This window comes from Mauremys reevesii, linkage group 7, assembly GCF_016161935.1.
Source record: "Mauremys reevesii isolate NIE-2019 linkage group 7, ASM1616193v1, whole genome shotgun sequence".
Taxonomy (NCBI): Eukaryota; Metazoa; Chordata; order Testudines; family Geoemydidae; genus Mauremys; species Mauremys reevesii.
This window is the reverse complement of record NC_052629.1, coordinates 83,757,738-83,778,739: the sequence shown is the minus strand read 5'-3', so window position 1 is coordinate 83,778,739 and position 21,002 is coordinate 83,757,738. Positions and strand designations below refer to the sequence as shown.

The following is a 21,002-nucleotide window of genomic DNA, read 5'->3' as shown; positions in this document are numbered from 1 at the left end:
ATATTAATATTTTACTTGAACAAGAAAGGTTAAATGAAAGCCAGTAATCCAGAGGAAATACAAACTGAAGGGAAAACACTCATTCTTCCTGAATATTTAAGAATACGCCCTACAATTTGTAGTTCTGCAGTGTGTTTTGTGCCGGATAGTGAATAAAGTCATTCTTCTCAAGTCTCCAAATATCAAATGCACACTAAAACAGACTGGCAGGAGTGTATTAATTGTCTGTCATGCTGAGATGCCTTTCCTTGATTTCTACTGATTACTGGCAGAAAATCATTCCAATGAAAACCCTTATTGGTATCAATAGAATTAGTAATGTTAAGGCAAACAAAGTAGGTCAGAGTTCTATTTTTGGTACAACCCTTTCAAAAGATTTTCCAAGCCGATGATTGTTTTCGTTCTGAAGAGGATAAGGTGGTATGTGAGACATGGACTGCATCCCAGTGAATTCTCCTAACTCCAGTAGGAGTAGAACAGTTGCTGAGGACTAATATCCACTAAGCGTTGTCTAGATCCCAAATGGACAGAAGTGAACTAATGATGTGCAGGTATTCCTCCCTTTGTTCAAGCTATTAGCAAGAAATGCTGAGTGATGTACACACAACAGTGGTGATGGTGATCACAAATGGATTTCATTGTGCCATAGTACCTTAGTTTCCATGGCTACCACAGAGAACACAGGTTTGTTATGTAAATCTGTTAACTGGCTCAGAACTCGGGCCGTGTGTTACTGCATCACTTTAAAACCACTTTTCTACATCAAGAGTTCAGCCATGCTTTTCTGGGTCAGGGAGTCCCAGTAACAGTCTGTGTAACGCAACTTCTCCTAATTGCTACACTGAACTCAAGTGGTTTTAAGGAAACTCAGTGGGGCCAAATTCATCACTAGTGTTACTGTGTTTGACTCAATGTGTGTGTCACCTCTGTTGGCACAGGGAAGAGTGCAGTTCCCTGTACTATGAAGGGTTGCTGTGCCTCAAGTTTTCACAAATGGTTTCTACTGCTCCAGGGCTCCATTGTGGCAGTTGATTTAAGTTCCAGCATGGGCTCCATAGGCTCCCTGCACAGACAAGCTACAGCTGGAATCTGCTGAAATGGCACCATACCATATTCCTACCACTGCTGCCCAATTCGAGGGCTGGGCTGTGTGCATGAAGACCTCCCTCTACAGAGGACAGCCTGCAACTTTCCTGCACCAGCACACTTCCACACACACCCATCAGACCTGCCAGCATACACTCAGTCTAAAGTGAATGTTGTTCTGTTAGACTAAGAACAGTCTAACACATTTCAAAAGCAACCCTGCCAAGATTAAGCATAGGTCTGCAATCCCCCATGGGAAGAATCAGGTTAGCATCAGGAGCCATTTTTTCCTTTACGTCCAAAGTCAATGGGGTTTACAGGAATGTAACCCTTGGCAAAATTTGGTGCAATTGGAGGTGTGTGCATATATCTGAGGGCACAGTTTGCCCTTACACAGGATTTAGGTTTAAGGTTTATTGCTCAGCATGAATTCCTCCTACACCCCTGCAGAAACAGCAATCAAGGGCCAAATTGTGATCTCCTTGAATATTTTGTCCTTGACTTCAGTTCCAGACTAGAATTTCCAAGTGACATCTGCTGGCACAGCTGCTGGGTGGATATCACTTCCAAGCAGTCATACATTTCTTAGTAGTATTTGCTGATTGTTACACTCCCAACCCAGGGACAGTTTAGAACAGGAATATTTAGGGTATGGTCACTGTAGAGTGTGGTGTGCTCGAGAGACTCAGCAGCAGAAGACTTTGTACACACTATGACTGTATTTGGTTTGGGGGATTTTTAATTTTAATAAAATAGTCCTGTTTTAAACTGTCCATGGCCTGGGGGTATAATAATTCTACCTGTAGTCTCACACTAAGTTGTTCCCAGACTCAGATAGAAAGAGTGATTAAAGAGAGACCACTGATTGCTACAAGTGTTAATTAATAATCACCCCCAGACCAGAACTCTGCAGGGAGATCCCGGAGGCATTAGGAACCATATGCCATCCCTCATCACCTCCAGCCACTTCCTTTTGGGAAAGGAAACTGCAGGGAGGAGCCATCCAGAGGCTGATGGCAGCACAGCAGCTACAGAAAGCAGTTCAACCAGGTATGGGGCACTGATGTCATCTTGTTTTCTGCAAGTTTTACTCTGAACATTCTCTCTCTTGTGCTGATGGGGCATTTGCTTCAACTCTTTCTGCACCCTCTCATCATCCACTGAAAGGCATGCAACAAAACCCAACACAAAAAACAAAACAAGTCACAGAACTAACATGATGTTTGCTGTTTATATGCTCTACTCTTTCCCAGGGCTGTCCTTAGGATTTATGGGGCCCTACGCACAGGGCTGGCTCTAACATTTTTGCCGCCCCAAGCAAAAAAAAAGAGTGCCACCCCACCCCCGCAAGTACCACCCGCCCCCCTCGAGCGTCGCGTCGCGCCACCCAAGTCTGCCCCCAGCACCACCTGGCCAAACCAAAAAAAACAAAAACAAACCTCGAGCGCCGCCCCGTCCCAAGGTGCCTCCCCAAGCACGTGCTTGGTAGGCTGGTGCCTGGAGCTGGCCCTGCCTACGCAGTATTACTAAACTGGTGCCCCTATGCCCGACGGTAACCTGGGCTTGTAGCTCGTGGGGGGGGGGTGTTGGCTTAGGTAGAGAGGGACGAGGCAGCAAAGAATACCGAGATGCCCGGCCCGCCTCACAGTGGGGAAGAGTCACAGTTTCCCACAGAGACTTCTATGCCCTCTCTCTCACTCAGAATGCGCCAGCATTCGGCTCGGTGAATACGACCCCTGTCTAAGGCAACTGCCGCATGAACTGGGTATGCGGGAGCCAGCCCGCTTTTATCTGCTGTCATGGGCAGTGGATGAAGCTAGCTCCCCAGCACACCTCTTTCGCCTGCCATACTCCACCCCTGTTCTGCCTCAGGCCCCACCCTCTCCCCTCCCCGGCCCTGCTCACCCCCTTCCATCCAAATCACTGAACCCAAATGAAGCAAGTGATATTTGGGGGAAAAACAAACACACACACACTCTTCTGCAATTTCTTTCTAAAAAAATGAAGCATGTTTTCCACTGCATGCCAGATAGGTGAAGACTGGACACGCAAAAGGTACTTAGTTAAAAGCACTAAATTTGGGAATAAAAAATGTCAGTCACAGAGGTTTGTTTTTATTTTTTGTTTTCTGTTTTTTTATATGCCCTGAAGTTTGTCAAATTTATTTGCAAAAATCTTTGTAGTAAGGGCAAGTCAGCTGTCTTGCTGACTACAACATCAAATATTATGGAATACATGATACAGCTCTTCTGTTTTACTTTTTCTTAATCAGTATTTCTAAGCCAATTTTTATATTTTAAATGTACTCTTAAGCCTTCATAAAGTAATCATTCCAGATTGCTACATATTTAACTCACTGAAATAGACATTTTAAATTAATCAGTTACAGAGGTTTAGTGTGTTCATAACAATGTTCATTGCTTTTAGAAAAAGGGAACACTAATTGACTTTGTGTGATCTCCATAACAGTAGACATGTTTATGAAATTTCACCAATATTAAATAATGTTTCCAAAGATTTTAGGCATAACCAAGGACTTTATATCTTACTAGGTACTGATTTTGCTGGAGGGTTCTCTTAAAACTACTTCATCAGATAGTCAAAAGTAAAGAAAGGGAAACTCTTTGTCCAGCTATCTGGAAGGAAAGGGGTGTTGTCCCTTTAAGGGTTCTCTTCAAAAGTGGCGGGTGGGTGAAGGGAGAAATGGATGAACAGAAAGGACAGGAAGACTTTGAAAGCAAGTTTTTTTTGTTACAGGATTTTTTTGTTATAGGATTAAAATTAAAATGTTTTTTTAGATAAGGGTGGTCTTTTGAGGGATTTATTTAAAAAACTATGTCTGAAGATCCAAGCATTTAAGGCTAAAGATGATTGTGCATCTAAAAATCTGTGCAAGGAGTTTTTAGAAATGTGATTATATAATCTTCACCAGCTCACTAATGAAATATTTTTAAAGCAAATTTTAAACTAAGGTCCTGTAGACAAACATGTTCTGAGTAAATATTACAATAATGCACAACTGTTTGTCAGTAAATTCAGAAACTGACAGTAGATACCTGGAGGTTGGCAAATGCCTGTTAAATAGCTTCATTACCACTTGAATGGCTCTTTAACAGTTTCAATGTTGTGGTAGTACAGAGGTGGGCAAACTATGGCCTGTGGGCCACATCTGGCCCATGGGCTCATCCTGCCCGGCCCCTAAGCTCCTGGCAGCCATGCTACCGCGCGGGTGGTGCTCTGGGCGGCTGAGCTGCGCGCTCATGCAGGGCAGCGCAGTAGCGTGTCTGGCTCCAGCCAGGAGGCACGGCTCCAGACATGCTGCTCTGAATAGCATGGTAAGGGGGCTGAGGGGTTGATATGGGGCAGGGTGTCCTGGGGACAGTCATGGGACAGGGGGCAGTTGGATAAGGCAGAGGTGAGGGGGCAGGGGACCAGGGGGGATTGGATAGGGTGTGAGATCCCGAGGCCTGTCAGGGAGCGGGGGTGTGGATAGAGGTCGGGGCAGTCAGGGGACGGAGTGGGGTGGGGAGTTGGATGGGGGGTGGGATCCCAGGGGGCGGTTGGGGCAGGGGCCCTAGGAGGCGGTCAGGGGACAAGGAGGGGGGGGTTGATGAGTGGGGGTCTCTGGGGGGGCAGTCAGGGAGCAGAAAGTGGGGGGGTTAGATAGGGGGGCAGGGGCCAGTCTGTTTGGGGGGCACAGCCTCCCCTACCTGACCCTCCATACAGTTTCACACCCCAATGTGGCCCTCGGGCCAAAAAGTTTGCCCACCCCTGTGCTAGTAGATCTGGCAGGCTTTTTTACTTTTAAGTTACTAGATCCCCTCCCTGGTGAGTCACCAGGCTGCAGCAGCCAGCTGTGGGAGCCTGCAGGAAGGGTCAGAATAGGAATAGGAAGAGCCGGGAGGGTAGACACTAAGACCCAGTGGTGCCCCAAATTTTCAGGTGCCCTATGCAGCTGCAAGTGCCTAAGGATAGCCCTGCCCTTTCCCCCATACTGGGTCTGACTTGTCTATTTAGACTATAAGCTCTTTGGAGCAGGGCCTGTCTCTTATTCTGTTTCTCAGAGTGCTTAACACAAAGGAGTTCTGCTCTTGGCCACTATTTAAAAAAAGATAAAATAATAGTGTTCAGCAGTCACACCATGATATTAGTCAACTGTATATGTTTTTAATGTATCATTTGCATCTGTTTGAAAGTGAATGGGAACAAAGGTTGCCTTTGCTTTGCATTTGTTATTTAACTCAGCTTGAATTTTAGACAATTTGTTAAGCAGATTTTTTTTTTCCCCCAAGACAACGATTTACTATAGTTGGCGAGTCAAGTGTGTTTTTAAATTCCCATTGTAGCTGGTCATAGAAAAATTACAGAAGCTGGCAATTGTAAAACACCTCGGTTTGTTCTATTACAGTATTGAATTAATGCTGTCACAAAGCATGCAGATACGGTGTGCCCCTGAAATCAGCATGTTCCTTGCAATGTGTGCATTACGTTGATGCACTCAGCTAACCAAGACATGTGTTTATCTAGTGATAATCAAGTCACTGGAGTGTGTTATTGCAGTTATTAAATAGCTTTTCTCAAGTTTATAAAAAAGCTATTTTTCAATATCATTTTGTATTAACCCATCATGGGGGGGAAAAAAAATTCATGAGGTTTTCAAAAGGTCTGTTAGCACTGTACCAATTTAGTAAAGCCTTGTAATTTTGTAAATGAACTCAAAAATCATGAATAAAACATGAAAGATATTTAACAAAATGAATGGAATGTTAAGAGAAGATACAAAATATTTTTTGGCTAATGCATGGGGTATTAATTCTCTTGAAATGCCTTCTGCATACAATTCTAACTGAAACTGTGTTGGCTATTTAAATACGAACACAGCTGTTTTCTTCTGAATTTTCAATTTATAACAACTTTGGCCTGGAGCACATATTGGGTATTAGTGAGCAATGAAGGTTAATCTAAGGGGCACAGTTAGGCAGTCAAACAAAATTTACCCTGTCCTGTAATGATGTCATGCAATAGCAATACAGTTATGATTAAGAACATAAAAACAGCCATATTGGGTCAGACCAAAGGTCCATCTAGCCCAGTACCCTGTCTTCCAACTGTGGCCAATGCCAGGTTCCCCAGAGGGAGTGAACAGAATAGGTAATCACCAAGTAATCCATCCCCTGTTGCCCATTCCCAGCTTCTGGCAAACAGAGGCTAGGAACACCATCCCCGTCCACCCTCGCTAATAGCCATTGGTGGACCTATCCTCCATGAACTTATCTAGTTTTTTTTAACTCTGTTATAGTCTTGGCTGTCACAACATCCCCTGGCAAGGAGTTCCACAGGTTGATTGTACATTGTGTGAAAATATACTTCCTTTTGTTTGTTTTAAATCTGTTGCCTATTAATTTCATTTGGTGACCCCTAGTTCTGGGGAGATCAGGGGTGTTGTAGTAATCTATAAAGCCAAGCTCTCTAGCAAAATTATGAATTTAAACTCCCAGGCTCATCTTTTGAATGTGTGCAGGTTTCATTTGAGGATGAGGACTGATAGGTCAGACACAGAGTGATCACTTTGTAAAAAGTGTTCATCCACAGGTGATGTGGGGGCAAAGGAAAGACTGACACAAATGCTAAGTATCTTCAAGGACTGGGCCCAGTACAGGCCCCTAGGGGACCCTCCTATTTACCACTCTCAATTCTGAGAACTTACCATTTATTCCTACCCCTTGTTTCTTACCTTTCAAATAGTTATCAATCCATAAGAGGACCTTCTCTGTTATCTCTTGACAGCTTATGTTGCTTAAGAACCTTTGGTGAGGGACCTTGTCAAAGGCTTTCTGAAAATCTAAGTACACTATATTCACTGGATTCCCTTGTCCACATGCTTGTTGGCCCCCTCAAAGAATTCTAGTAGATTGGTGAAGCATGATTTCCCTTTACAAAAAACATGTTGACTCTTCCCCCAACAAATTATGTTAATATGTCTGAGAATTTTATTCTTTACTGTAGTTTCAACCAGTTTGCCCGGTACTGAAGCCAGGCTTACTGGCCTGTAATTGCCGGGATCACCTCTGAAGCCCTTTTTAAAAATTGGCATCACATTAGCCATCCTCCAGTTATTTGGTACAGAAGCTCCAGTTAGCAGTTCTGCAATTTCACATTTGAGTTCCTTCAAAACTCTTGGGTGAATATCATCTGGTCCTGGTGACTTATTACTGTTTAGTTTATCAATTTGTCCCAAAACCTCCTCTAATGAGAGCTCAATCTGGGACAGTTCTTCAGATTTGTTACGTAAAAAGAATGGCTTAGGTTTGGGAATCTCCCTCAAATTCTCAGCCGTGATGACTGATGCAAAGAATTCATTTAGTTTCCCTGCAATGGCCTTTTCATCCTTGAGTGCTCCTTTAGCACCTCGATTGTCCAGTGGCCCCATTGAGTGTTTAGCAGGCTCCTGCTGCTGATGTACTTAGCAAACTTTTTTTTTATTATTACTTGGAGTCATTGGCTGGCTGTTCTTCGAACTCTTTTTTGCCCTTTCTAATTATGTTTTTACATTTCATTTGCCAGAGTTTATGCTCCTTTCTATTTTCCTCACTAGGATTTAACTTCCACTTTTTAAAGCATGCCTTTTTGTTTCTCACTGCTTCTTTTACTTTGATGTTTAGCCACAGTGGCACTTGTTTGGTTCCCTTACTATGTTTTTTTAATTTGGGGTATACATTTAAGTTGAGTCTCTATTATGGTGTCTTTAAAAAATTTCCATGCAGCTTTTTGTGTTGTATCTTTTAATTTGTTTAACTAACTTCCTCATTTTTGTGTAGTCCCCCTTTCTGAAATTAAATGCTACAGTGTTGGGCCGCTGTGGTATTTTCCACGCCACAGGGATATTAAATTTAATTATGTTATGGTCACTATTACCAAGTGGTCCAGCTATATTCACCTCTTGGACCAGATCCTGTGCTCCACTTAAGACTAAATCAAGAATTGCCTCTCTTCTTCTGGGTTCCAGACCTAGCTGCTCCAAGAAGCAGTCATTTAAGGCGCCAAGAAACTTTATCTCTACATCCTGTCCTGCAGTGACATGTACCCAGTCAATATGGGGATAGTTGAAATCCCCTATTATTAAGTTTTTTATTTTAATAGCCTCTCTAATCTCTCTATATATCCCTAATGCTATATTCTTATTATTAGAGCATGGAATTACTATCTATAGAGATTCTATGGTACAGTTTGGTTCATTTAAGATTTTTACTACATTTGATTCTATGCTCTTTCACATATAGTGCCACTCCCCCACCAGCACAACTTATTCTGTCCTTCTGATATATTTTGTACGCAGGTATTTTAATGGTTTTGTTGCCAGATTACATCAGTCCTATTTAAGACATAGGATCTTTCTTCTTATTGCATCTCTACAGGGCGGAGTTGTTTGAGTGCCTTAACTGCATTTCCATGCCTCAGCATGTTTGGATTTCTTCAAAGTATAACTAGTTATGAATTTCTTGGGTTTATGGTAATTAATTTTGGAACGATTACAACATCCCTGTAATATGTTTACCCTTAAATTACTGATAAAAATCTAAGGATGGAGTTAAAATTTAGAATATTTGGAAATTTCTTTAGATTTTTTTTAAATTTAAAAATTACACACTTGAACATGAAATATACTCAAAACAGAATGCTACTATGGCATGTTTCTGTTGATTCTAGGATATGTAGAAATTTTGACTTCTTGCTGAAGATTTTCTGATGCACCAAAGCAGTACAAAGCAAACAGTCCACCAGCCCATTAAACTAGGTTTACAGCTGTTTGCATGGCTAACAACCAAAATTACAGATAAATCTGGTTCTTAAACCAATAAATCCCTTGCAAATTAAAGAAGGCTGTTATTAAGACAGGCACTATGGGAAAGGGGCAAGAAGAGCCCCGTTTTTATACTGTAAGGACTCAGTTCCTGCTTCAAATCCCCCAGCACTGCTGCCTCAACGTGTAGTGGAGTTCAGCCAGCAATACCACATGGAACCTCAAGTTAGTATGTCCAAAATAAGATACAGCCACTGAGTCTTTGAGGAGCATTAGAGAGCCAAGATGGGTGGGGTAATATCTTTTATTGGACCAGCTTCTGTTGTGAGAGATTCAAGCTTTTGAGCTACACAGTCTTCTTCAGGTCTGGAAAGCTACTAGATTGTCACAGCTATATACAAGGTGGAACAGATTGTTTAGTTAACACACGTTTCAAGGTACCATTCAAGGTGAAGTGGCCTGTTAACACCCCTCCAGTCATAGGGAGGAAAGGAAGGGGGAGGATAAACAGCTGGGGATAAGCCTGGGGGAGCGTAATAAGCCATAAACCCAGGCTCTCTATTCAGTCCATGATTTTTAGCATCTAGCAAAATTATTAATTTAATCTCTCAGGTGCATCTTTTGAATGTGTTGTGCAGGTGTCATTTGAGGATGAGGACTGATCGATCACTCTGTATCTGACCTCTTTGTGGAAAAAAGTGTTCACGCACAGGTGATGTGGGGGCAAAGGAAAGACTGACAGATAAGTGTCTTCAAGGACCCAGTTTAATTTTAACTCAAGGTAAACCATAAATCTGTAAATTATTGAAATTCTTTCTACACTCAGAGTAAGTGCTGTAAGATGTGGGAGATGTCATATTTTTCATACAAAACAAAAGTTGAATCTCTGGAGTTGTAATTTCTGGATGAATTTCTGGAGTTGCAATCAGTCCACCCATAAAAAAACAGTTACTCGCTTTCTCATAACTGTTGTTCTTCGAGATGCGTTGTTCACGTCCATTCCAACCATGTGTGTGCGCGCCAGCCAGAAGATTTTCCCTTACCAGCATCCGTAGGGTCGGCCTGACTGCCCCCTGCAGTGGCGCCTTCATGATGCCCAACATAGGGCCCTGACAACCCTCTATCCCCTCTGGTCCTTCTTGCCAGCTACTCCGACAGAGGGGAAGGAGGGTGGGTATTGGAATGGACATGAACACCACATCTTGAATAACAACAATTATGAGAAAGTGAGTAACTATTTTTCCTTTGAGTGATTGTTCATGTCCATTCCAACCAGGTGACTCACAAGCCAAAGTTCAGGAGGTAGGATTGGAGTCATCCACTGATTGGACCACAGTTCATCCAAAGGCCGCATCGTCTCTAACCTGTTGTGTAATCACATAGTGTGTCGTGAACGTGTGTATCGAGGACCACGTTGCTGCCCTGAAGATTTTCTGGGTGGGGACTTGCACCAGGAACACAGCTGAGGAGGCCTGGGCCCTGGTGGAATGAGTGGTAATCGGCGGAGCGGGCACCTTCACCAAGCTGTAACACTCTTGAATGCAGGATGTGATCCACGACAAGATGTGTTGAGATGAGACAAGGAGGCCCTTCATTCTGTCCACCATGGCCACAAATGGCTGGATGATTTCTGGAATGGCTTAGTCCTCTCTATATAGAAGGCCAGCACCCTACATACATCCAATGGATGAAGCTTGTCCTGGGAAGATGTCCTGGCTCATGTGGAACTGGGAGACAACCTTAGAGGGAGAGGCTGGGTGAGGTCTGAGTTGGACCTTATCCTTATGAAAAGCTGCGTAAGGAGGCTTAGACGTGAGGGCCCTGAGCTCCGACACCCTCCTAGCCAAGGTTATTGCCACGAGGAACGCCACTTTGTAAAAGAGAGAGCAGGGAGCATGTTGCCAGTGGTTCATATGGAGGACCCGTAAGTCTGGAGAGGACCAGATTTAAGATCCCAGGCTGGGACAGGCTGATGTGTTTGTGGGAAGAACCTGTGAAGGCCTTTGAGGAAACGACTGACCATAGGGTTCACGAAGACCGAGAATCTGTCTGCGCCCAGATGGAAGGTGGAGATGGTGGCAAAGTGGACCCTTACTGATGACAGACACAGATTTTGTTGTTTAAGGTGAAGGAGGTAGTCCAGTATGAATGGTATGAGGGCAAGCGACAGTGACTGACTGCATTGCTCTGCCCAGCTGGAGAACCTCTTCCACTTGGCAAGGAACATCACCCTCATGGAGGGCTTCCTACTACCAAGGAGGACTTGCCTGACTTGATCTGAACAAGTCAGTTCCGCAGTGTTTAGCCATGGAGCATCCAGGCCATGAGGTGGTGCGACTCTAGGTTCAGGTGCCAGAGGCAGCTATGGTCCTGTGTGATCAGGTCCAGGACAAATGGCAAAGTGAGTGGGGTCACCACAGACATCTCCATGAGCAACGTGAACCAGTGCTGGCATGGCCGCACCGGCACTATCAGTACGACTTGGGCCCGGTCCCTGCGGATCTTGAGGAGCACCTTGTGGACCAGCAGTATTGGTGGGAACGCATAAAGCAGGCGGTCCCCGCCCCATGGGAGAAGGAAGGCATTCACAATGGACCCTGCACTGTGATTCATGAAGGAGCAGAACAGTTGACGTTTCCTGTTGCCACAAGTGGCGAACAGGTCTACCTGGGGAGACCCCCAGAGATGGAAAATTGAGCTCACTACACCCAGCCGGAGGGACCACTTGTGGCCATCAGAACATAAGAATGGCCGTACCGGGTCAGACCAAAGGTCCATCTAGCCCAGTATCTGTCTACTGACAGTGGCCAATACCAGGTGCCCCAGAGGGAGTGAACCTAACAGGCAATGATCAAATTATCTCTCTCCTGCCATCCATCTCCATCCTCTGACGAACAGAGCTAGGGACACCATTCTTTACCCATCCTGGCTAATAGCCATTTATGGACTTAACTACCATGAATTTATCCAGTTCTCTTTTAAACACTGTTATAGTCCTAGCCTTCACAACCTCCTCAGGTAAGGAGTTCCACAAGTTGACACTGCGCTGCGTGAAGAAGAACTTCCTTTTATTTGTTTTAAACCTGCTGCCTATTAATTTCATTTGGTGACCCCTAGTTCTTGTATTATGGGAATAAGTAAATAACTTTTCCTTATCCACTTTCTCCACATCACTCATGATTTTATATACCTCTATCATAAATATATATATTATATACCTTAGTCTCCTCTTTTCCAAGCTAAAGAGTCCTAGCCTCTTTAATCTTTCCTCATATGGGACCGTCTCCAAACCCCTAATCATTTTAGTTGCCCTTTTCTGAACCTTTTCTAGGGCTAGAATATGGAAAGTTCAGCTGAGACTGTCTGCCAGCTTCTTCTGCACTCTTGGGAGGCATGAAGCCTGCAGGTGTATTGAGTGTTCCACACACATCCCACAGTGTAAGGGCTTCCTGGCACAGGGGAGAGGAGCATGCACCTCCTTGTTTGTTGATATAAAACATCACTGAGGTGTTGTCTGTGAGGACTGAAATCCACCTGCCTGCTATGTGGGTTTTGAAAACCTGGCACACCAGGCACACCGCTCTCAGCTCCCTGACATTGATATGCACAGCTAGGTCCACCTGAGATCAGAGGCCTTGAGTCCTGAGGTCTCCTAAATGAGCTCCCCAGCCTAGCTCCGAGGCATCTGTCATCAATGAGAGAGATGGCTGAAGGCTGGCGAAGGGCCCTCCTGCACAAACCGCCTGCGGGTCAAGCCACCACAGGAGGGAGTCCAGTACCAGGCAGGGCAAAGTTATGATGCTGTCCAGAGCGTCCCGGGCTGGTTGATAAACCGATGCCAGCCAAGACTAGAGTGAGCAAAATCGGAGTCTGGCATGCTGCACTACATAGGTGTATGCCACCATGTGTGCGAGCAGTTTCAGGCAGGTCCTTGCTGTGGTCGTGGGAAACTGCCTGAGGCCCTGTATAATGTCCCCTAGCGACTGGAACCTGGCTTCGGAGAGGTACTCCCTGGCTTGGGTCAATTCTAGGACTGTGCCTATGAATTCTATCCTCTGCACAGGGGACACAGTGGATTTCTCTTTGTTGAGAAAGAGACCCAGTTCCAAGAAGGTCCTTCTTATGAAGTCAACCTGACCCTCCACTTGGGCTTTGGAGCAGCTTTTGATCAGCCAGTCATCGAGGTCTGGGAAAACCTGTATCTGGCGCTTGCACAGGAATGCCACGACGACTGCCATGCATTTGGTGAAAACTCGAGGAGCTGCCAACAGGCCGAACGGGAGGACGGCAAACTGATAGTGGCCACTGCTCACCACAAATCTGAGGTAACGTCTGTGATGTGGGACTGCAATGTGGAAATACATATCCTTCTTTCTTTGTTTTCTTCTTCTTTATATGACTATAGAACCTTTTACTAGTGGTTTTAATTCCCTTTGTAAGGTCCACCTCTACATGGATTTTGGCCTTTCTCACTTTATCCCTATGTATTTTGACCTCAATAAGGTAGCTTTCCTTGCTGATCCCTCCCATCTTCCACTCCTTGTAGGCTTTCTGCTTTTTCTTAATCCCTCTCTGAGATGCTTGCTCATCCATCTTGGTCTACAACTCGTGCCTATGAATTTTTTCCCCCTTTCTTGGGATGCAGGCTTCTGATAGTTTCTGCAACTTTGACTTGAAGTAATTCCAGGCCTCTGCCTTTAGATCCACTAAAAGACTTACAATAATCACAACAGTGTTCCATCCTTTCCCCCTCTACCCCATTCCTGGCTTCAACATGAAAATATTAAAATACATTAAATTTTTGTGGAAGTAAAAACACAGGGAATCAAGTTACACTAAGGCCTGGTCCACACTAAAAAGGGGGTTCGAATTAGGGTACGCAAATTCAGCTACGGGAATAGCGTAGCTGAATTCGAAGTACCCTAATTCGAACTACTCACCCGTCCAGATGCGGCGGGGTCGAACTCCGCGGCTCCCCCGTCGACTCCACCACCGCCGTTTGCAGTGGTGGAGTACCGGAGTCGACCGCGGTGCTTCTGGAGTTTGAACTATCACGTCTAGATCAGACGCGATAGTTCGAACTCCGTGAAGTTGAATTCACCTCGTCGACCCGCGCGGTGAGTATGGACCTGCCCTAAGTATCTTCCTCCAAAACAGAGTGGATTTTGAAAGACAACACATTTTCCAGCCCATACCTGCTCACCACCACCAACAGGGGCAGATTAATGTTTAGACACCTAACCTTATAATTTCAGTGCATTATGCATAAGGACAAATAATGTAGGTCTGTCTTTGCATTTTTCACCTGATTCTGCGGTTTGCTTCTGCATGTGGTTGATTTACTCCATTAAGAACTGCAAACACATGAACTTAATCTAGAGCAGGGCTGCCCAGAGGGGGGGGCAATTGGGGTAATTTGCCCCAGGCCACGGGACCTGCAGGGGCCTCCAAGAGAATGCTCTGGCCCCGGCCCCGCTTCCGCCTTCCCCCATCCCCCAGAGCCTCAGCGCGCCGCATACAGGAGTGGCCCTGGACAAAGCTAAAGCGGTGTGGCTCTAGCGGGGCCTGAGCTCCGCCCCGCTCGGAGCCACGTGGTAAGGGGACTGGGCTGCGAGCTCCGGGGCCCCGCTGGAGCCACGCCGCTGCAGCGCTGTCCAGAGCCGCTCCTGGACGCGGTGCACTGAGGCTCCGAGAGAGGGGGGAGGTGGGGGTAAGCAGCATGGCAAAGGGCTGGGGCCGGGGGGGGGGTGTGGATAAGGGGCAGGGAGTCCCGGGGACAATCAGGGCACAGGGAGGGGGCAGAGTTTCTGGAGGGGAGGTCAGGGGACAGGGAATGGGGATTGGATTGTGGGCATTCTGGGGGGTCTGTCAGGACTCAGCAGTGGGTGCGGGCAGTCAGGGGACAGGGAACAGTGGAGTTGTTGGGTAGGGGGTCTCGCGGGGGGGCAGTGAGGGGACAAGGAGCAGGATGGGTCGGGGATTCTGAGTGGGGCAGTCAGGGGGCAGGAAGTGGGTGGGGGTCAGATAGGGAGCAGGGCCAGGCTATTTGGGGAGGCACAGCCTTCCTACCCTATAGCTCATTCAGCAGTTTGAGGCTTGCAGACAGCTATTTAACACAAACAGCCAAGCTGTTATCTTTTCCATGGGGGAGGGATCACATGAGAAGAGCAATATCCTACACCAACCTTCCTCCTTCCCAACCCTACCAAGGGAGACCTCCCACCCCTGCATTCCCCGATGCTCCAGAGGGGTTAATTCAGTGGTTCTCAAACTTTTGTCCTGGTGACCCCTTTCACATAGCAAATCTCTGAGTGCGACACCCCCCTTATAAATTAAAAACACTTTTTTATATATTTAACACTATTATAAATGCTGGAGGCAAAGCAGGGTTTGAGGTGAAGGCTGACAGCTCTCAACCCCCAGTAATAAAATTGTGACCCCCTGAGGGGTCCCAACCCCCAGTTTGAGAACCCCTGGGTTAATTTAATTTTAGCACCGTGTCCATTCACTTGCATGTGCTATTTTGAGCATTTCAGTTTTCACAACATAGGCTCATCCCAGATTCTGGAACAAGCTCAAATGCTCAATTCATGGAGTATGTACATAAGCTATACTAAAGACAAACCCACAGTAACCGTCTCCAGTTTGTGAGGGACCCCCTGGAGCTAGTCTCTAGGAAACAGATACATTCATGGAGGTTAAGTCCATTAATGGCTATTAGCCAGGATGGGTAAGGAATGGTGTCCCTAGACTCTGTTTGTCAGTGGGTGGAGATGGATGGCAGGAGAGAGATCACTTGATCATTACCTGTTAGGTTCACTCCCTCAGGGGCACTTGGCATTGGCCACTGTCGGTAGACAGGATACTGGGCTAGATGGACCTTTTTGGTCTGACCCAGTATGGCCATTCTTATGTTCTAAGCTAAATGAACCCAAAGTTATGGAGACAGATATGAGTCAAGGAAGCCAGCAGAGTATCAGAAACCTGGAAAAATCTCTGACTGGATGGGCTCAGGTGTTTGGTCACAAGCTGAGGTGGTTCAAAAGTTTTGGATTCTATTTTTTTAAGCAGATTTTTTTTGTTTCTTTAAACAAACACAGCAAGCAGCAAATATTTGGCCAAACCCCAAAACATGTTCAGGTTTTGGCAGACTAAATTTCAGCTTTTCAATTAAAAAAAAATACAACAAATTTTGAAGGAAAGCAGACATTATCTGTGATTTTTTTCTGCTTTTTAAAAACCCCTAGTTTTCGATCCAAAAATTTTGATGGAAAATATTTGTCCAGCCCTTTTAATGAGCTTTAGTGCCTTTTAGCACTAGCTGATGCTGAGAGCCAGTGATACCTTGTAAAGGTGACTTGAAAAGAAGTTCTCTCAAAACTGGGTTTGTGCCGAGATGCGGAAGGTTTTTAAATGTTTATTTTTCCCAGGGCTTCCTTGGGGGGGGGGGCAAGTGGGGCAATTTGCCCTGGGCCCCACAAGGGCCCCCATGAGAATATAGTACTCTATAGTATTGCAACTTTTTTTTTATGGAAGGGGCCCCTGAAATTGCTTTGCCCCAGGCCCCCTGAATCCTCTGGGCAGCCCTGCTCTACATGAAATGACAGACTACTACTGCCAGTCAATTATGACCAGTTTAACTAGATCACATTTTAGTTTATTTATTAGCTGTCCAGGGGGCCAGAAGAGAAGGAGTCCACAAGCTCCCCATCCCAGTTTTTGCATCTCTTTTATATTAGAGTTAGTTCTCCATTTCTAATGTCTTACTAGTTGCATCACATCTAATGACAGACAGGACCTTTTATTTTCATTGTAATTTGATTTTTTCTCATGTAACTACTGAACATGAGATCTGTTCCTTGCTGCTCTACAGATACAATCAATAGAAGGATATTTATGATTAATGTCTAATGCACTAAAACATAAATCTAGCACATTGAAAATTAAAGGAAGAAATTACACAAAATACTGAAATTTAAGTTGTCCATCACCCAGCTACATTGATGGCATCCTTTGGAAAAAATTATCTAGTTTTAAAATGTGTTTGGTGCGACAGATATTTTCCATACACTTTTTCCTTACCATCACAAGGTACTATTCTACTTTTAAATAGCATACCCTTTCCCCCCCAAAAAAGGAACAGCAGAAGATGATGTTACAACATCCATAGCTTAATAGATGAGGACCTTTATCCCCAAATTATATTTTATCCAAGAATTTTCTTCATATAGCATCACTTCAGATTAACAATTTATATGTAGGCAGAGGGGAAAGGGGAGGAGTAGCTGCTACATTGATCCACAGCTCAATAAATTGGACCTCAGTGTAGCCAACATTTTGAAAAGTTATTAATATTCTTGGGCCAAGTTCATCTCTTTGGCCTGAGTGGTTAGCCATTGGTTGGGTCCTTGCAGGATTGTTTCCATTAGCATGAGAAATCTGTGTTAGGGTCAGGCATATTTTTTGGGGCGGGTGGGGTGGGGTGGGGGAGCTGGGTTGTCAATAAAAGTATATCAAGTCCCGTTTCCTGAACATAGTAGAAACAAACAGGCTCAGAAATCCAGGTCTGCTACTACAGTAAATTCTGTCTACAAAAAACTGTCGCTTTGTTCCTTCTCCCACAGAGACTTGGTGGGATAATACATGTGACTGGAATACTGTAATAGAAGGGTACAACTTGCTCAGGAAGGACAGGCAGGGGAAAAAAGGGAGTAGGTGTTTGCCTAATGTGAAAGATGTGTACACTTGGCATGAGGTTGAGATGGAAATAGAGGACAGACTTGTTGAAAGTCTCTGGGTAAGAATAAAAGGGGTGTAAAAACAAAGGTGATGTCATAGTAGGAGTCTGCTACAGACCACCTAACCACAAAGAAGATGTTGATGAGGCTTTTTATACACAACTAACAAAATCATCCAAGTGTCCTCTTGAATACTAATTAACTGAAATAATGATGTAGATACTTGAGCACTGATATTAACAGGACCCAGTCCATATGGATGTGCTAAAATTAATCATGAGTTACAACCTCCAGCAGTAAATCAGTTCACTCATTTCGTCCTAAATGGCTTTAAAAGAAATAAGCAAACAAAAAGGCTATTTGCAGTGTCCAGTCTTCCAGGTTCCTTACATTACCCTCCTCCTCATATTCTTACAGCAGTCTGCTAGGGGCTGCTGTGATCTTTCCCTATAAAAGTACTTATGGATATCTTAGCTTGAACTGCCCCAGATGGTGCACTTATACTCTTTGCATAGGTAGGGCACTCAGAAATGTATGTCCTAATTAATGTGGATCTTTAATGACTATTACATCATTGCAGACAATGGTAAATGAACAGGCCCTGGAAAACTGACAAAACTTTAATCTGCATTTGTTTTTACAGGAAGTTTGTTCTTAAAAGTGTTTAGGTATAGGGCACTACCAGGCTCCCTCACATATCAGACAATTTTGTACCTGTATAGTGACTTTCCTTCAAGCCTAGACTACACTGCATTGCTCAAGCCTCCCGTGAGGGAGGTAGTGTGTAGAAAAACCGTAACCAATGATCAGCTGCAAACAGTCAAGTGATGATCTTAAGTGTCTCTCCTCCCCCCCCCCCCCCTCCAAGGGGAAGTTTTGTGAAATTGACTTTTTTAAAGCATCCAGTGTGTGGTTTTAACTTTATTCTCTTCTCACATAATAAATATGATCAAGTTTGATAATTTGTACCTTAGCTACCACAAAGGTGGGTTTTTTTTAAGTTCTGGGACCAAATCCTCTTAATCTGTCAAGCTGAGGTCCAATATAGAATACCCTGTGTTGGATATAACATTTCTCAAGTTAGAAAATTGTCAACTATAATTTAGAAATTCCAAGGATGTTTTAGTACTGGCAGCATGAGACTTCCAGCACTCAGATTGTGGTCTCCATGATTACACAGTGCTTTTTCCTACATGTTATAGATCAGTGCTTGTGGAGGTGGTCATTCAGCAAATCACACTAGAGTACAGGTCTGTAGCAGACATCAGTGAAAACCCGCATTTTGTGCTTTATCGGTGAGGACATTGATCCATAAGCATTCAAGATCACTTTCTTCCAAGTTGTCAGTAACTCAACTGGAAAAAGTCATTTTTGACAGAGTGCCAGTCCCCCTCCCCTTTTTTTGCCCATTTGATCCTTCCTTAATAGATAATTTATTTTAACATACCAAAAATGTGACTCCTCCCAACAGATTTTAAGAACACCAGCTAAGTTAAATTTATGCTCACAAATAAGCAATTCTAATTTTGCTCATTTATTACCCTGGCAGTGACCAGGACGTGAATGCATTATCCCATTGTATAGACAAGCCCAAAGTCTATGTGGATACACGATTCACTGATACATTAAGAAGGATATGAACTTATTCTGTTCTTGCTAGACCTTTGATGAAAAGGTGACAAGGCAGATCTATTAATGCAATTATCAGATATATGGGAACATAGAACCTATTTTAGGGAGAGTTTTACAAGTAACAGAAGTAGTGATAGGATGAATAGCCAAAAGACGGTATAGAACAGTGGTTGGCAACCTGCGGGCTGCATGTGGCCCATCAGGGTAATCTGACTGTAGGCTGAGAGACATTTTGCTGACATTGACCGTCTGCAGTCATGGCCCCCCGCAGCTCCCAGTGGCCATGGTTCACCATTCCCAGCCAATGGGAGCTGTGGGAAGTGGTGGCCAGCACAGCCCTGTATCCCACCGCTTCCCGCAGCTCCCATTGGCCAGGAATGGCAAACTGTGGCTACTGGGAGCTGCACCTGCAGACGGTCAAGGTCAGCAAAATGTCTCGTGGCCTGAAATCAGATTACCCTGATGGGCCACAGGTTGCCCACCACTGGTATAGAAGGAAGATGACATTGGAAAGTGGTGCATGTAATAGTTATTAATTTGTACTGCAGTAGCATCAAGGCACAACTGAGATTAGTACCCTAGTGTATGTACATGTCCTGCCCCAAAGAGCAGGGTCTAAATAGGCAATATAAAGAGATTATCATCCCCCTCTAAGATATGAAGAATTGAGGCATAAGAATGAATGACTTGCCCAAGGCCACACAATAAATCTGTGGCAGAGCTAGGAATTGAACCTGGGTGATTCCCAGTGCCTTAGCCACAATGCCATCTTTCCTCTCCTATTTTTTTTTAATAATTGTTGATAACATGGCAAAGTCAGCAGAACTGGGGAGAGGAGGAGTGAGTTGATTGTGCCCCCTGCTTTTGGTCCCAATCTTATTGCACTAAAGTGAAGTTCAAGAGACTCATAGGTTTCATTTATCCCAGACATTCCTCTGAAGGAAACATCCACAATGCTGAGAGCTGACTGTAGCAAGGTCTTCACTACAAGCTGGCCCTCAGTCAAGAAAGCTTTGAATGCCTCACTGGAGTCATCTGGTAATTTGTCCATGAATTCAGACATCTCCCCATTGAGAAAATCATTCCTCACTAAAAGAGGTTGCTGGTTCACAATCATCATCTGGAACAAAGCAGTATAATCAGTCTTTTAGGTTTTTTCCTTTGGGGGTAGACTTAAATCTTCATTGTTGACCTCTCATTATTCACCATGATAACTAAGGAGTTTCATGCCAGTTTCATGGGGAGGGATAGCTCAGTGATTTGAGCATTGGCCTGCTAAACTCAGGGTTGTGAGTTCAATCCTGGAGGGGGCCACTTAGGTTTCTGGGGCAAAAATTGGTCCTGCTAGTGAAGGCAGGGGGCTGGACTCAATGACCTTTCAAGGTCCCTTCTAGTTCTAGGAGATTGGTATATCTCTAATTATTACCTATTAGGTGTGAGTAGAAACACAAATGTCTGGGAAGAAATGTGGTATCAATTTTCTGTTCACTTGGCTGTTGAGGCTAGTGATGCTGGCGTGCACCACAAAGATTTGCTGGCTGTAAGAGAGCATCATTAATAGGGAGGTCAACGCTCCCAGGGGCTGAAGCCTGGAGGGCTGAAACCTATTTTGTGGGTATTCTCCTATACCAGCTTAGCTTGAATACCCAGAGATGCAGTCATTCTCCTGAGCAATTCCTGGTAGGAATTGAAGTCCTCTGGAACTGGAGCAGCCAAAGTGATGGGCACTGAATTGTCCAGGAGGA

At 44.6% G+C, this 21,002-nt stretch overlaps 1 protein-coding gene across 1 annotated transcript in view; it reads left to right on the top strand.

The window, feature by feature from the left end:
* The window catches only part of SFMBT1 (Scm like with four mbt domains 1), a 285,061-nt gene that overhangs the window by 89,589 nt on the left and 174,470 nt on the right, over nucleotides 1–21,002 (top strand). Inside the window, exon 4 of the mRNA XM_039482044.1 lies at nucleotides 1,985–2,136. The gene's annotated coding sequence lies outside the window, so the exon portion shown is untranslated. The remainder of the gene's footprint in view (nucleotides 1–1,984; nucleotides 2,137–21,002) is intronic.